We start from the raw sequence: 19,960 nt of genomic DNA on the forward strand, positions 1-19,960 counted from the left end.
ATTCTACATTCCACTGCATTCCTTTCCTCGTTCCATTCCACATTCCACTCCACATTCCATTCCATTACATTCCACATTCCATTCCACAATCCATCCCATTCCATTCCACATTCCATTCCATTCCACATTCCATTCCATTCCACATTCCATTCCATTCCACATTCCATTCCATTCCATTGCATTCCATTCCAAATTCCATACCAATCTCTTCCAATCCACATCCCATTCCTTTCCATTACACATTGAATTGAATTTCATTCCACATTCCATTCCATTCTATTACACAATCTATTCCACATCCATTCCCTTCCATTCTAGATTCCATTCCTTTCCCTTCCACATTCCATTCCACGTTCCACTCCACTTTCCATTCTACCTTCCATTCCATTCCATTCCACTTTCCATTCCAGTTTGCATTCCATTCCATTCCAAATTCCATACCATTCCATTCCATTCCATTCCGTATTCCTTTCCATTTGATTCCACATTGTATTCCACATTCCATTCCATTCCATTCCATATTCCATTCCATTCCATTCCACATTCCATTCCATTCCATTCCACATTCCATTCCATTCCATTCCACTTTCCTTTCCATTCCATTCCAACTTCCATTCCAATCCATTCCATTCCATTCCGTATACCATTCCACATTCTATTCCATTCCACTCCACATTCCATTCAATTCCACATTCCGTTTTATATTCCTTTGCATTCCATTCCAATTTCCACTCCATTTCATTAAATGTTCCATTCCATTCCATTCCACATTGCATTCCATTCCAGTCCACATTCCATTCCACATTCCATTCCACCTTCCATTCCATTCCATTCCACATTCCGTTCCATTCCATTCCATTCCATGTTCCATTCCATTCCACATTTCATTCCAATTTCTATTCCTCGTTCTATTCTGCATTCCATTCCATGTTTGATTCCCGTCCATTCCATGTACAAGTCCACGTTCCTATCCACGTTCCTTTCCATTTGATTCCACTTTCCGTTCCACTGTCCATTGCATTAAATTCCACTTTCCATTCCATATTCCTTTCCATTCCATTCGACGTTCCTCTCCACATTCAATTCCATATTCCATTCCACATTGCAATCCACTTCATTCAACATTCGATTACACATTCCAATCCACATTCCGTTCCATTCCACTCCATTCCATTCCACTTGCAATTCCACATTACATTGCACATCCCATTCCATGTTCCATTCCATGTTCGATTCCACGTTCCATTCCACTTTCCATTCCATGTTCCATCCACATTCCATTCCATTCCATTCCACATTCCATTCGATTCCATTCCACATTCTATTCCACATTCCATTCCATTCCATTCCACATTCCATTTAACATACCATTCCACATTCCATTCTCATTTGGTTAGATTTCATTCCACCTTCCATTCCACATTCCATTGCTTTCCAATTCACATTCCATTCCACATTCCATTCCATTCCATTGCACGTTCCATTCCACATTCCATTCTACATTCTATTCCACATTCCATTCCGTTGCATTTCACATTCCACTCCACATTCCATTCCACTTTCCTTTTGACGTTCCAATCCATTCCATTCTACGTTATACTGCTTAGCTTTCCAAGTTCCATTTCATTCCATTCCACTTTCCATTCTACATTCCATTCCATTCCATTCCACGTTTCATTCCACATTCCATTCAACTTTCCATTCCACATTCCATTCTACTTCATTCCACGTTCCATTGCATATTCCATTCCACTCCATTTCACGTTGCATTCCACATTCCATTCCATTCCATTCCAAATTGCTTTGCACACTCCATTCCATTCCATTTTACAATCCTTTCCACATTCAATTCCATTCCATTCCTCGTTCCATTCCACATTCCATTCTAAATTGCATTCCACATTCCATTCCATGTTCCACTCCAAGTTCCATTCTATTCCATTCAACATCGCATTCAACGTTCCATACCATTCCCTTCCACATTCCATTCCATTGCATTCCACTTTCCATTTCATTCCGTTGCATGTTCCATTCCACCTTCCATTTCAAATTCCATTTAACCTTCCACTCGTTTCCAATCCCCATTCTATTCCTCATTCCATTCCATTCCTTTCCACATCCCATTCCATCCAATTCCACGTTCCTTTCCATTCCATTGCATTCCATACCACATTCCATTCCATTCCATTCGGCATTCCATTCCATTCCATTCTATTCCATTCCACATTCCATTAATTTCCATGCCAAATTCCACTCCATTCTATTACACATTCCATTCCATCCTATTACACATTCCATTCCAGTCCATTCCATTCCATTCCATTCCATTCCACATTCCATACCATTCCATTCAATTCCACATTCTATTCCATTCCATTCCACATTCCTCTCCATTCCAATCCATTCCATTCCATTCCACGTTCCATTCCTTTCCATTCCATGTTCCATTCCATTCGACATTTAATTCCAACCCATTCTATTCTATGTTCCATTCCATTCCATTCCATTCCAATTTCCATTCCATTCCATTCCATTCCACATTCCATACCATTCCATTCAATTCCACATTCTAGTCCTTTCCATTCCATATTCCTTTCCATTCAAATCCATTCCATTCCATTCCACGTTCCATTGCATTCCATTCCAAGTTCCATTCCATTCGACATTTAATTCCAACCCATTCCATTCTACGTTCCATTCCATTCCATTCCAATTTCCATTCCATTCCATTGCACATTCCATTGCATTCCATTCCAAGTTCCGTTCCATTCCATTCCACTCCACGTTCCATTCTATTTCATTCCAATCTATTCCACATTCCATTCCATTCCACATTCAGTTCCTTTCCTTTTGATTCAACGTTCCATTCCATTCCATTAAATTTCAGATTCCATTCCATTCCACATTCCATTCCATTCCACTCCTTTCCACATTCTATATCATTCCAAATTCTCTTCCACTTTCCTTTCCATTCCATCCCACATTCCATTGCATTCCATTCCACATTTCATTACATTCCATTCCACATTCTATTCCACATTCCGTTCCATATTCCATTCCACGAAGTAGTCCAAGTTCCATTCCACTTTCCATTACAAATCTCCTTCCATTCCATTTCAGATTCCATTCCACATTCCACTCCATTCCATTCACATTGCATTCCACATTCCATTCCATTCTATTCCACACTAAATTTCACATTCCTTTCCATTCCATTCCACATTCCATTCTACGTTCCATTGGATTAAATTCCATTCAATTCCATTCCATTAAATTCCATTCCACATTATATTCTGTTCCACAATCCACTTCTCATTCCATTCCACTCCACATTCTTTTCCATTCCATTCCACATTCCATTGCATTCCACATTCCTTTCCTCATTCCATTTCATTCCATTCAACATTCCATTCCATTCCGCATTCCATTCCACAATCCATTCCATTCCATTCCACATTGCATTCAACATTCCATTCCACATTCCATTCCATTCAATTCCACATTCCATTCCACATTCCATTCCATTCAATTCAACTTTCCATTCCCCATTCCATTCCACATTACATTCCCCATTCCATTCCTTTCCATTTTACATTCCATTCCACAATCCATCCCACATTCCATTCCATTCAATTCCACATTATATTCCCCATTCCATTCCACATTCCTTTCCCCATTCTATTCCATTACTTTCCACATTCCATTCCACAATCCATTCCACAATCCATTCCATTCTACTCCATGTTCCATTCCACATTGCATTCCACATTCCATTCCTATCTATTCCGCATTCCATTCCACATTCGACTCCACTTTCCATTCCTTTGCATTCCACATTCCTTTCCATTCCATTTCACATTCGATTCCACTTTCCATTCCATTCCATTCCATTCCACATTCCATTCCGTTGCATTCCACATTCCATTCCACGTTCCATTCCGCCTTCCATTCGACTTTCCCTTGCAAGATTCATTCCATTCCCTTCCACTTTGCATTCCACATTTCATTATACTACTCTCACTTTCAATTTAACATTCCATTCCACTTTCCATTCCATTCCATTACACATTGCATTCCACATTCCATTCAACATTCCATTCCACCTTGCATTCCATTCCGTTCCACATTACATTCCTCATTCCATTTCATTCCATTCCACATTCCATTCCATTTCTCTCCACATTCCATTCCACATTCTTTTCCATTCCATTCCACATTCCATTCCAAAATCCATTCCAAATTCCATTCCATTCCATTCCACATTGCATTCCACGTTCCATTCCATTCTTTCCACGTTCCATTTCACGTTCCATTCCACATTCCATTCCACATTCCATTCCGTTCTATTCTACATTCCATTCCACATTCCATTCCACATTCCATTCCGTTCAATTCCTCATTCCATTCAAAAGTCCCTTCCATTCCTTTCCACATTCAATTCCACATTCCATTTCATTTATTTCCACATTCTTTCCACATTACATTCCACGTTCCATTCGAAGTTCCATTCCGCGTTCCATTCTATGTTTTATTCCATTGCAATCCATGTTCCATTCCATTCCATTCCACGTTCCTTTTCATTCCGTTTCACATTCCATTCCACATTCCATTTCTGATTCCTTTCCACATCCCATTTCACATTCCATAACACATTCCATTTCAGATTCCTTTCCACATCCTATTTCACATTCCATTGCATTGCATTCCATTCCATTCCACATTCCATTGCATTCCAATCCACATTCCGTTCCATTCCTTTCCACATTACATTATATTCCATTCCACATTCCATTCCATTCTATTCCACATTCCATTACATTCCAATCCATTACATTCAACATTCCATACCATTCCATTCCATTCCACATTCGATTGCATTACATTCCATTCCACATTCCATTAAACATTCCTTTCCCTTCAATTCCAGATTCCATTCCAGATTCCATTCCATTGCATTAGATTCCATTTTGCGTTACATTCCACATTGCATTCCACTTTGTATTCCGCGTCCCATTCCCTTCTATTACAAATTCCATTCCACATTCCATTCCACATTACATTATGTTCCATTCCACTTTGTTTTCCATATTCCATTCCACATTCCATTCCATTCCATTCCACATTACATTCCATATTCCAATCCACATTCCATTCCATTGCATTCCACATTCCATTCCAAATTCCATTCCGCATTCCATTCCAAATTCCATTCCAATCCATTCCACATCCATTCTACCTTCCACACCATTTCATTATACATACAAGTCCCCATTTCTTTCCATTCCTTACCACGTTGCATTCCACATTCCATTCGATACCACATCCTAATTCCATTCCATTCCACATTCCATTCAATTCCATTACACATTAAATTCCAATTTCCATTCCACATTCCATTCCACATTCCATTCCGTTCCATTCCACTTTCCGTTCCACATTCCATTCCACATTCCATTCCATTCCATTCCACTTTCCATTCCACGTTTCATTTCACATCCCATTGCACAATCCATTCCATTCCATTCCACATCCCATTCCACATTCCATTCCATTCCATTTTACATACCATTCCTTTCCATTCCATATTCCATTCCATATTTCATTCCATTCCATTCCACTTTCCATTCCACGTTCCATTCCACATTCCATTAAATTCCATTGCATTACATTCCACTTTCCATTTTATTCCATTCTACATTACTTTGCACTTTCGATTTCACATTACATTGCACATTACATTTCACGTTCCATTCCATTCAATTCCATATTCCATTCTTCGTTCCATCCCACATTCCATTCCATTCAATTACACATTCCACTCCACGCTCCATTCCGTTCCTTTCCACTTTCCATACCACGTTCCATTCCACATTCCATTGCAAATTCCATTCCGTTCCATTCCACATTCTATTCCACTTTCCATTCCATTGAATTCCACGTTGCATTCCACATTCCATTGCATTCCATTCCACATTACCTTACACATTCCTTTCCACATTCCATTCCACGTTCCATTCCATAACATTCCATGTTCCATTCCTTTCAATTCCACTTTCCATTCCATTGTATTCAACGTTCCATTCCACATTCCATTCCACATTCCACTTCGCATTTCATTTCGCAATCCTTTGCATTCCATTCCATTCCATTCCATTCCACATTCCATTCCATTCCATTCCACTTTCCACACCATTCCACATTCCATTCCATTCCATTCCACATTCAATTCCACATTCCCTTCCTTACCATTCCACATTCCATTCTATTCCATTCCATTCCATAGCATTCCACATTCCATTCCACGTTCATTTACCTTCTATTCCAAATTGCATTTCACGTTCCATTCCACATTCCATTCCATGTTCCATTCCACTTTCCATTTGAATTTCCATTCCTTTCCTTTCCACCTTCCACTCCTTTGCATTCCACGGTCCATTTCATTCCATTCCACATTCCACTCCTCATTCCATTTCACATTCCATTCCACATTCCATTTCACTTTCCATTCCACTCCATATTCCATTCCGTTCCAATCCATGTTCCAATCCATTCCATTCCATGTTTCATTCCATTTCACATTTCATTGCATTCCACATCCCATTCCATTCCATTCCATTCCATTTCTCATTCCATTCCCAGTTCCATTCCACTTTCCATTCCACATTCCATTCCATTCAATACTATTCTACATTCTATTCCACATCCCATTTCATATTCCTTTCCATATTCCATTCCACATTCCATTCCATATTCCATTCCACATTGCATTCCATTCCCTTCCTTTCCATATTCCATTCCATTCCATTCCGCATTCCACATTCTATTCCATTCCATTCCCATCCACATTCCATTCCATTCCATTGTACATTCCATTCCATTCCATTCCAAATTCCATACCATTCCATTCCATTCCACATTCCATTCCTTTCCATTGCACTTTCCATTCCATTCCATTCCACATTCCATTCCTTTCCAATGCAGATTGAATTCCACAATCCACTCCACGTTCCATTCCACATTCCGTTCCACGTTTCATTCCCTTCCATTCCACCTTCCATTCAATTCCATTCCACGTTCCATTCCATGTTCGAGTCCATTTCATTCCAAATTCTATTCCACATTCCATTCCATTGCATTACACATTCAATTCCACGTTCCATACCACAATCCATTACACGTTCCATTCCACGTTCAATTCCATTCTGTTCCACCTTCCATTTCATGTTCAATTCCACGTTCCATTCCACGATCCACTTCAGTTTCCATTTCATTCCATTCCACGTTCCGTTCCATTAAATTCCACATTCCATTCCACATTCCATTTCACATTCCATTCCACATTTCATTTCATATTCCATTCCATTCCATTCCACATTTCATTACATTCCATTCCACATTCCATTCTACATTCCACTGCATTCCTTTCCTCGTTCCATTCCACATTCCATTCCATTACTTTAGACATTCGATTCCACAATCCATTCAATTCCATTCCACATTCCATTCCATTCCATTCCACATTCCATTCCATTCCATTGCATTCCATTCCACATTCCATACCAATCCCTTCCAAACCACATCCCATTCCTTTCCATTACACATTGCATTGAATTTCATTCCACATTCCATTCCATTCTATTACACAATCTATTTCACATCCATTCCCTTCCATTCTAGTTTCCATTCCATTCCCTTCCACATTCCATTCCACATTCCACTCCACTTTCCATTCCACGTTCCATTCCATTCCATTCCACTTTCCCTTCCAGATTGCATTCCATTCCATTCCACATTCCTTACCCTTCCAGTCCATTACACATTTTATTCCACATTCCATTCCACATTCCATTCCATTCCATTCCACATTCCTTTCCACGTTACATTGTATTCCATTCCACATTCCACTCCTTTCCATTCCACATTCCATTCCTTTCCATTCCGCATCAGATTGCACATTCCATTCCATCTTTCATTCAACATTCGGTTCCTCTCCGTTCCATAATCCATTCCATTCCATTCCACACTCCATTCCACATTCCATTCCATTCCATTTCACGTTCGATTCCATTCCATTCCATTCCACTTTCCTTTCAACGTTCCATTACTCATTCCATTTCACTTTCCATTCCACGTTCCAGTACATCCCATTCCACGTTCCTTTCCATTCTATTCCACTTTCCATTGCACATTCCATTCCACATTTCCTTCTGTTGCATTCCACATACCATTCCACATAACTTTCCACATTCCATTCCACATTCCATTACATTCCATTCCATTCCATTCCACATTCCATTGCATATTCCACTACACATTCCATTCCTCAATCCATTCCACATTGTTTTCCATTCCATTCTGGGTTCCATTCCACATTCCATTCCACATTGTATTTCACGTTCCTTTCCATTCCATTCCACGTACCATTCCACTTTGCATTCCATTCCTTTCCACGTTGCATTTCACATTCCATTCCACGTTCCATTCCACATTCCATTCCGCGTTCCATCCACATTCCATTCCACGTTCCATTCCATTCCATTCCACATTCCGTTCCATTTCATTCCATTCAATTCCACATTCCATTACACATTCCTTTGCAATCCATCCCTCATTCCATTCCACATTCCTTTCCATTCCATTCCACATTATATTCCACATTCCATTCCTTTCCATTCCATGTTGCATTCCACATTCCATTCCACATTCCATTCCTGTCCATTCCACATTCCATTTCACGTTCCATTCCATTCAATTCCATTCCATGTTCTCTTCCACATTCCATTCAAAATTCCATTCCACATTCCCTTTCACATTCCATTCCACATTTCATTCCATTCCACATTCCCTTATATGTTCCATTCCACGTTCAACTCAATGTTCCATTCCATTCCATTCCACGTTCCATTCCACATTCCATTCCATTCCACTTTCCATTCCACATTACATTCCACATTTCATTCCTTTCCATTCCACATTCTTTTCCACATTCCATTCCACATTCCATTCCGTTCAACTTCACATTACATTCCGTTAAATTGCATTCCACATTCCATTCCAGTAGATTTCGGATTCCATTACACTCCTTTCCATCCTATTCCACATTCCATTACATTCCATTTTATTCCACATTCCATTCCATTCCATTCCACTTTCCTTTCAATTACATTCCACATTCCATTCAATTACCATCCACATTCCATTAAACATTCTATTCCACGTTCCATTCCATTCCAATCCATGGAATTCAATTCCATACGACATTCCATTCCTTTCAATTCCACCTTCCATTCTATTCCATTGCATTCCACATTCCATTCTTTTCTATTCCACATTCCATTCCATTCTATTCCACCTTCCGTTCCATTCCATTCCACATTCCATTAAACATTCAATTCCACATCTTTTTCCATGTTCCATTCCTTTCCGTTCCACATTCCATTCCATTCCATTCCACATTCCATTCCATTTCATTCCATATTCCATCCCATTCCATTCCACATTCCGTTCCACATTCCATTCCACGTTGTGTTCCATTCCGTTCCACATTCCATTCCACGTTCCATTCCATTCCATTCCACATTCAATTTCACATTCCTTTCCATGTTCCATTCCGCATTCCATTCCATGTTCCATTCCACTTTCCATTCAAAGTTCCATTATGCGTTCTATTGCATAACATTCCAAGTTCCATTCCACATTCCATTCCGTTCCATTCCAATTCCATTCCACGTTCCGTTCCAGATTTCATTCCACATTAAATTCCATTCTATTAAATTGAGTTCCGCATACCATTCCACATTCCATTCCACATTCCATTCCATTCTATTCCACATTCCATTCTGCCTTCCATTCCATTCCTTTCCACATTCCATTCCACATTCCATTTCACATTACATTCCACGTTACATTCCAGATTGCATTTCGCTTTCCATTCCATTCCATTCCACATTCCATTCCTTTCCATTTCACATTCCGTTCCATTCCATTCCACGTTCCAATCCACTTTCAGTTCCATTCCATTCCACGTTCCATTACACATTCCATTCAACTTTCCACTTCACAATCCATTCCATTCTACATTCCATTCCATTCCACATTTCATTCCTCATTCCATTCCATTCCATTGCACATTCCATTCGAAATTCCATTCCACATTGCATTTCACTTTCCATTCTCCATTTCTCTCCATTCCACATTCCAGTCCATTCCATTCCACATTTCATTCCATTCCATTAAACATTCCATTCCACTTTGCATTCCACCTTCCATTGCACGTTCCATTCCATGTTCCATTGCATTCCATTCCACTTTCCTTTCTACATTCCACTCCACATTCCATTGCACAATACTTCCGTTTCATTCCACATTCCATTCCACATTCCATTCCATTCCATTAAACATTCCATTCCATATTCGATTCCGCATTCCATTCCACATTCCATTCCATTCCACATTGCATTCCATTCCGTTCCACATTCCATTCAATTGAATTCCACATTTCATTCCATTCCATTTCATTCCACATACCTTTTCATACCATTGCGCATTAAATTCCATTCCATTCCTTTCTATTCCACATTCCTTTCCATTCCATTCCGTATTCTATTCCATTCAATTCCACATTCCATTCCACATTCATTCCACATTGTATTCCACTTTCCATTCCATTACTTTCCACATTCCTTTCCATTCTGTGTTCTATTCCATTCCATTCCACATTCAACCATTCCATTCCACATTCTATTCCATTCAATTCCTCATTTCATTCCATTCCATTGCATTCCGCATTCAATTTCACATTCCATTCCATTCCACTTTCCATTCCATTCAATTCCTGATTTTATTCCATTCCATTGTATTCCGCATTCCATTTCATATTCCATTCTTCATTCCTTTCCGTAGCAGTCCACATACCATTCCATTCCTCTCCACATTCCATTCCACATTCCAGCACTTTCAATTCCACTTTCCACTCCACATTCCATTCCACACTCCATTCCATTCCATTCCACTTTGCAATCCAACTTCCGTACCATTCCATTCCAATTTTCATTCCCTTTCCCTCCATTCCAAATTCCATTCCATTCCATTCCAGATTAAATTCCTTTCCATTCCACATTCCATTCCATTCAATTCCACATTCCGTTCTATTTCATGTCATTCCATATTCTATTCCAGATTCCATTCTGTTCCACTCCATCCTCCATTCCATTCAGTTCCACTTTATATTCCATTCCATTCCACATTGCGTTCCATTCTATTCCACATTGAATTCCAGTCCATTCCACATTGCATTCCATTGCATTCCTTTCCACATTCCATTCCATTCCATTCCACATTCAATTCCATTCCATTCCACATTCAATTGCATTCAATTCCATATTTCATTCCATTCCACATTCCATTCCATTCCATTCCACATTCCATTCCATTCCATTCCACATTCAATTGCGCATTCCATTCCATTCCATTCCACGTTACATTCCGTTGCATTCCACATTTCATTTAATTCCATTCCACATTCCATTCCATTCCATTCCACAGTGCAGTCCGTTCCATTCCATTCTGCTTTCCATTCCACATTCATTTCCATTCCATTCCAAATTCCATTCCACATTCCATTCCATTCCATTCGAAATTCCATTCCACACTCCATTCCATTCCATTCCAAATTCCATTCCACACTCCATTCCATTCCATTCCACATTCTATTCCGTTGCATTCCACATTTCATTCCACATTCCATTCCATTCCATTCCACATTCCATTCGACGATCCATTGCATTCCACATTCCGTTCCACATTGCTTTCCATTCCATTGCATGTTACATTCCATGCCATTCCATGTTCCATTCCATTCCTTTCAACAATGCATTCCGTTCCATTCCATTCTACATTCCTTTCCATGTTCATTTCCATTCCATTCCACATTCCATTCCACATTTCTTTCCACTCCATTCCACATCCCATTCCACATTACATTCCATTGCATTCCACCTTCCATTCCTTTCCATTCCACATTACATTGCATTCCATTCCACATTCTACTCCATTTCATCCCGAATTATATTTCATTCCTTTCTTCATTGCATTCCATTCCATTCCACATTGCATTCCATTCAATCCATTCCACATTCCATTCCATTCCATTCCACATTCCATTTCACATTCCATTCCACATTCATTTCTACATTTCTTTCCAATCCATCCCACATTCCATTCCACATTCCTTTCCATTTCATTCCACATTCCATTCCACATTCCATTCCTTTTGATTCAGGTTCCATTACACATTCCATTCCACATTCCTTTCCAATCCATTCCACAATGCATTCTACATTCCATTCCATTCCATTCCATGTTCTCTTCCACATTCCATTCAACATTCCAATCCACATTGCATTTCACATTCCTTTCCACATTCCATTCCTCCTTATATTCCTTTCCATTCTACATTCCTTTCCACATTCCATTCCACATTCCATTCCATTCAGTTTCACATTCCATTCCATTATATTCACTCCACATTCCACTCCATTTGATTCCAGATTCCATTCCATTCCTTTCCATTCTATTCCACATTCCGTTCCATTGCATTTTATTCCACATTCCACTCCATTCCATTCCACATTCCATTCATTTACATTCCACATTCCATTCCATATTCCATTACAGATTCTATTGCACGTTCCGTTCCATTTCATTCCACCTTCTATTCCATTCCATACCACACTCCATTCCGTTCAGTTCCACATTCCATTCCATTCCATTGCCTTCCACATTCCATTCCGCAATCCATTCCATTCCATTCCATTCTATTCCACATTCCATTCCATTCTATTCCACTTTCCATTCCATTCCATTACACATTGCATTCCATTCCATACTGCATTCCATTCCATTCTATTCCACATTCCATCCCATTCCATTCCATGTTCCATTCCATTCTATTCCATTTCACATTCCATTCCATTCCATTCCACATTCCATTCGATTCCCCATTAAATTCCATGCCTTTCCACGTTCCATTCAATTTCTTTCCACAATGCATTCCGTTCCATTCCATTCCACTTTCCATTCCACATTCATTTCCATTCCATTACGCATTCCATTCCACATTCCTTTCCATTCCGTTCCACATTCCATTCCATTGCATTCCACCTTCCTTTCCATTCCATTCCACATTCCATTCCATTAAATTCCACATTCCACTCCATTCCATTCCGAATTATATTTCACACCGTTCTTCATTGCATTGCATTCCACTCCACATTGAATTGCATTCCATTCCATTCCACATTCCATTCCATTCAGTTCTTCATTTCATTCCACTCCATTGCATTCCGCATTCAATTTCATAATCCATTCCATTCCACATTCCATTCCATTTAATTCCTCATTTTGTTCCATTCCATTGTATTCTGCATTCCATTTCATATTCCATTTCTCATTCCTTTCCATTACTTTCCACATGCCATTCCATTCCTCTCCACATTCCATTCCACATTCCAGTCCATTCAGTTCCACATTCCACTCCACGTTCCATTCCACAATCCATTCCATTCCGTTCCACATTTCATTCCGCCTTCCGTGCCATTCGATTCCAATTTTCATTCCATTCCCTTCTGTTCCAAATTCCATTCCATTCCATTCCAGATTAAATTCCTTTCCATACCACATTCCATTCCTTTCCATTCCACATTCCATTCCTTTCCATTCCACATTCCATTCTATTCCATGTCATTCCGCATTCTATTCCATATTCCATTCCTTTCCACTCCATCCTGCATTCCATTCAATTCCACTTTGTATTCCATTCCATTCCACATTGAGTTCCATTCTATTCCAGATTGAATTCCATTCCATTCCACATTGCATTCCATTGCATTCCATTCCAAATTCCATTCCATTCCATTCCACATTCAATTCCGTTCAATTCCACGTTTCATTGAATTCCACATTCCATTCCATTCCACATTCCATTCCTTTCCATTCCATTCCATTCCACGTAGAATTGCACATTCCATTCCATGCCTCATTCCATTCCATTCCATTCCACATTCCACTTTATTCCATTCCACATTCCTTTCCATTCCATTCCACAATGAAGCCCTTTCCATTCTATTCCACTTTCCATTCCACATTCATTTCCATTCCATTCCAAATTCCATTCCACATTCCATTCCATTCCATTCCAAATTCCATTCCACATTCCATTCCATTCCGATCCACATTCTATTCCATTGCATTCCACATTCCATTCCGCATTCCATTCCATTCCATTCCACATTCCATTCCACGATCCATTGCAGTCCACATTCCATTCCACATTCCATTCCATTCCAATTAACTTTCCATTTCACATTCCATTCCATTCCATTCCACATTACATTCCATGCCATTCCACGTCCCATTCCATCCCTTTCCACAATGCATTCCTTTCCATTCCATTCCACATTCCATTCCAAATTCCTTTCCATTCCACGTTCCATTCCATCCCTTTCCACAATGCATTCCTTTCCATTCCATTCCACATTCCATTCCACATTCCTTTCCATTCCATTCCACATTCCATTCCATTGCATTCCAACTTCAATTACTTTCCATTCCACATTCCATTCCATTCCATTCCACATTCCAGTCCATTCCATTCCGAATTATATTTCATTCCGTTCTTCATTGCATTCCATTCCATTCCACATTGCATTCCATTCCAATCCGTTCCACATTCCATTCCATTCCATTCCACATTCCATTCTACATTCCATTCCACATTCCATTCCACATTCCTTTCCAGTCTATCCCACATTCCATTCCACATTCCTTTCCATTCCTTTCTACATTCCATTCCACATTCCATTCCTTTCCATTCATGTTCCATTCCACATTCCATTCCACATTCCTTTCCAATCCATTCCACATTCCATTCTACATTCCATTCCATTCCTTTCCGTGGTCTCTTCCACGTTCCATTCAACATTCCATTCCAGACTCCATTCCACATTCCTTTCCAATCCATCCCACATTCCATTCCTCATTCCTTTCCATTCCATTCCACATTCCTTTCCTTTACATTCATGTTCCATTCCACATTCCATTCCACGTTCCTTTCCAATCCATTCCACATTCCATTCTACATTATATTCCACAGTCCATTCCTTGTTCTCTTCCACATTCTATTCAACATTCCATTCCACATACCATTGCACATTCCATTCCACATTGCAGTACATTCGTTTCCACATTTCATTAGATTCCGCTTTCTCCTACATGTTCCATTCCATGTTGCACTCCACATTCCATTCCATTCCATGCCACTTTCCATTCCACATTACATTCCGCCTTATATTCCTTTCCATTCCACATTCCTTTCCACTTTCCTTTCCACATTCAATTCCATTCAGTTTCAAGTTCCATTCCATTACATTGCATTCCACATTCCATTCCATTTGATTCCAGATTCCATTCCTTTCCTTTCCATTCTTTTCCACATTCCGTTCGATTCCATTTTATTCCACATTCCACTCCATTCCATTCCACATTCCATTCATCTACATTCCACATTCCATTCCACATTCCATTCCACATTCTATTGCAAGTTCCATTCCATTTCATTCCACCTTCTATTCCATTACATACCACACTCCATTCCATTCATTTCCACATTCCATTCCATCCCATTGCATTCCACATTCCATTCCATTCCATTCCTCATTCCATTCCATTCCATTCAATTCTATTCCACATTCCATTCCATTCTATTCCAATTTCCATTCCTTTGCACTCGACATTCCATTCCATTTCATTCCCAATTCCATTCTATTCCATTCCACATGCCATCCCATTCCATTCCATATTCCATTCCTTTCCAATCCACATTCCATTCAACATTCCATACCACATTCCATTCCACGTTTCATTCCATTCTGTTCCACGTTCCATTCCACGTTCCATTCCACATTCCATTCCACATTCCATTCCACATTTAATTCCATTCAATTACATTTGTTTCCACATACAATTCCACATTCCATTCCACATTTAATTCCATTCAATTACATTTGTTTCCACATACCATTCCACATTCCATTCCACATTAAATTTAATTCGTTCTGCATTCCATTCTACCTTCCATTCCACTCCATTCCACATTCCATTCCACATTCCATATCACATTACATTCCACATTACATTCCACATTGCATTTCGCTTTCCTTTCCATTCCATTCCACATTCCATTCCACATTGCATTCCTTTCCATTCCACATTCCATTCCATTCCTTTCAACATTCCATTCCACATTCCATTCCACGTTCCAATCCACTTTCAGTTCCATTCCATTAAACATTTCATTTCAGTTTGCATTCAACATTCCATTTCAGAATCCATTCCATTCCACAGTCCTTTCCATTCCTTTCCATATTCCATTCCACGTTTCATTCCTCATTCCTTTCCTTTCCATTCCACATTCCATTCCAAATTCCATTCCACATTGCATTCCACTTTCTAATCTACATTCCATTTCATTCCACATTCCAGTCCATTCCATTCCACATTCCATTCCATTCAATTAAACATTCCATTCCACGTTGCATTCCACATTCTATTGCACCTTCACTTCCACGTTCCATTCCGTTCCATTCCACATTCCATTCCACATTCCATTCTTTCTTCCATTCCACGTTCCATTCAACATTCCATTCCATATTCCATTCTGCCTTTCATTTTACATTCCATTCCACAATCCATTTCACATTCCATTCCATTCCATTCCACATTCCATTACACGTTCCATTCCATTAAATTCCACATTCCATTCCATAAAATTCCACATTCCATTCCATATTACATTCCATTCCATTTCACTATCCGTTCCATTCCATTCCACATTCCATTCCACATTCTATTCCACGTCCCATTCCATTCCATTCCACGTTTCTTTCCACGTTCCTTTCCACATTCCGTTCCACATTCCATTCCTCGTTCATTTCCTTTCTATTCCACTTTTCATTTCATATTCCATTACATTCCATTCCACGTTCCATTCCACATTCAATTCAACATTCCATTCCACGTTCCATTTCACGTTCTATTCAGCGTTAAATTCCATTCCATTCCACTTTCTATTCCATGTTCCATTCCATTCAATTCGGCATTCCATTTCACATTGCATTGCACTTTCCATTCCACAATCCATTCCACATTGCATTACACATTCCATTCCACGTTCCATTGCAAATTGCATTCCACGTTTCATTCCACCTTCCATTCCACGTTCCATTCCATGTTCCATTCCACGTTCCATTCCACGTTCCATTCCACCTTCTATTCCATTCCATTCCACTTTCCATTCCACATTCCATTCCACATTCCACTCCACATTACATTATGTTCCATTCCGCATTCCATTCCACATTCCATTCCATATTCCATTCCATTCGACACACCATTCCACATTCCTTTCCACATTCCATTTCACATTGCATTCCACTCCACTCCACATTCCATTCGAGATCCCATTGCATTCCAGTGCACATTCCATTCCACTTTACATTCCATTCCATTCAACATTCCATTCCATTCCAATCCACCTTTCATTCCACTTTCCATTCCATTCAGTTCCACATTCTGTTCCTCACTCCATTCCACATTCCATTCCACGACACAGTCCATTCCACGTTCCATTCCATTCCATTCCTTGTTGCACTCCATATTCCATTCTATTTCACTCCATATTCCATTCCTCATTCAATTCCATTCCATTCTGCTTTCAATTCCACATTCCATTCCACATTCCATTCCTCTTTCCATTCTATTCCATTAAACATTTGTTTCCTTTCCATTCCATTCCATTCCACATTCCATTCCGTTCTATTCCACGTTCCATTCCATTCCTTTCCACATTCAATTCCTTTCCATTCCACATTCCATTCCTTTCCATTCCATTCCAGATTCCATTCCTTTCCATTCCACATTGCATTCCATTCCATTCCATATTTAATTGCATTACAATCCAAAATTCCATTCTATTCCATTCCATTCTGTATTCAATTCCTTTACATTCCACAATCCTTTCCATTCCATTCCGCATTCCATTCCACATTACATTCCATTCCTTTCCACATTCCATTCCATTCCATTCCACATTGCGTTCCATTCCATTCCATTCCACAATCCATTCCTTTCCATTCCATTCCACATTCTATTTCATTCCTTTCCATTCAACATTCCATTCCCATCCATTCCATTTCTTATCACATTTCATTCCATTCCACATTCTATTCCATTCCACTTTCTGTTCCGTTTCTTTCTATTCAATTCCAAATTCCATTCCGCATTACATTCAATTCCATTCCACATTCCTTTCCACATTCCATTCCACATTCCATTTCATAATCCATTCCACATTCCATTTCACATTTCATTCCATTTCATTCCATTCCACATTCCATTCCACTTTCTATTCCACATTACTTTCCATTGCATTCCATTCCATTCCACATTCCCTGCCACATGCCATTCCATTCTGTTCCAAATTCCATTCCACATTCCATTCCTTTCCATTCCACATTCCATTCCATTCCATTCCACATTGCACTCCATTCCATTCCAGATTGCATTCCATTCCACATTCCTTTCCATTCCATTCCATTCCATTCAAAATTCCATTCCATTCCATTCCATTCCATTCTATTCCTCATTCCATTCCGTTGCATTCCGCATTCCATTCATTTGTATTCCATTCCATACCACATTCCTTTATATTCCATTCAATTCCATTCAGATTCTTTTCCACATTCCATTACACTTTCCATTCCACATTCCTATCCACATTGCATTCCACATTCCATTCCACGTTACATTCCAAATTCCATTCCACTTTCCTTTCCAAGTACCATTCAACGTTCCATTCCACGTTCCATTGCACATTCAATTCCATTCCATTCCATTCCATATTTCTAACCATTTCTTCCCATTTCATTCCGCTTTCCATTACATTCCATTCCATGTTCCATTCAATATTCCATTCCATTCCATACAGCATTCCTTTATATTCCATTCAATTCCATTTATATTCTTTTCCACATTCCATTCCACGTTCTATTCCACATTCCAATCCACATTCCATTCCACATTCCATTTCACGTTCCCTTCCAAATTCCATTCCACTTTCTGTTCCAAGTTGCATTCAACGTTCCATTCCACGTTCCATTGCACATTCAATTACATTCCATTAAATTCCACATTTCATACCATTTCTTCCCATTTCGTTCCACTTTCTATTACATTCCATTCCACATTCCATTCCATATTCCATTCCATTCCATTCCACATTCCATTCCACATTCCACTCTCCATTCCATTCCACATTCCGTTCCATTAAAATATACTTTCCATTCCATTCCATTACACATTCCATTCCACGTTCCATTTCACGTTCCATTCCACGTTCCATTCCATTCCTTTCCACGTTCCATTCTACATTCCATCCCATGTTCCATTCAACATTCCATTCCACATTCCATTCCATTCCATTCCATATTCCGTTCCATTCCACTTAATTCTATTTTCCATTTCATTCCACATTCTATTCTATTCCATTCCACATTCCATTCCATTGCATTCCTCATTCCAATCCATTCCATTCCATATTCCATTCCACATTCCATTCCATTCCCTTCTGTTCCACATTCCATTCCACTCCATTTCTCTTTCCATTCCATTCCATTCCACATTGCATAGCACATTCCATTCCACATTCCTTTCCACATTCCATTCCTTTCCATTCCACATTCCATTGCACAATCCATATCGCATTCCATTCCACCTTCCATTCCGTTGCATTCCACATTCCTTTGCACTCTGCATTCCACATTCCATTCCATTCCACTCCAACTTCTATTCCACATTCCATTCCATTCCATTTCACATTCCATTCTGTTGAATTCCACATTCCTTT

This window comes from Pongo pygmaeus, chromosome 16 (assembly GCF_028885625.2).
Source record: "Pongo pygmaeus isolate AG05252 chromosome 16, NHGRI_mPonPyg2-v2.0_pri, whole genome shotgun sequence".
Taxonomy (NCBI): domain Eukaryota; kingdom Metazoa; phylum Chordata; class Mammalia; order Primates; family Hominidae; genus Pongo; species Pongo pygmaeus.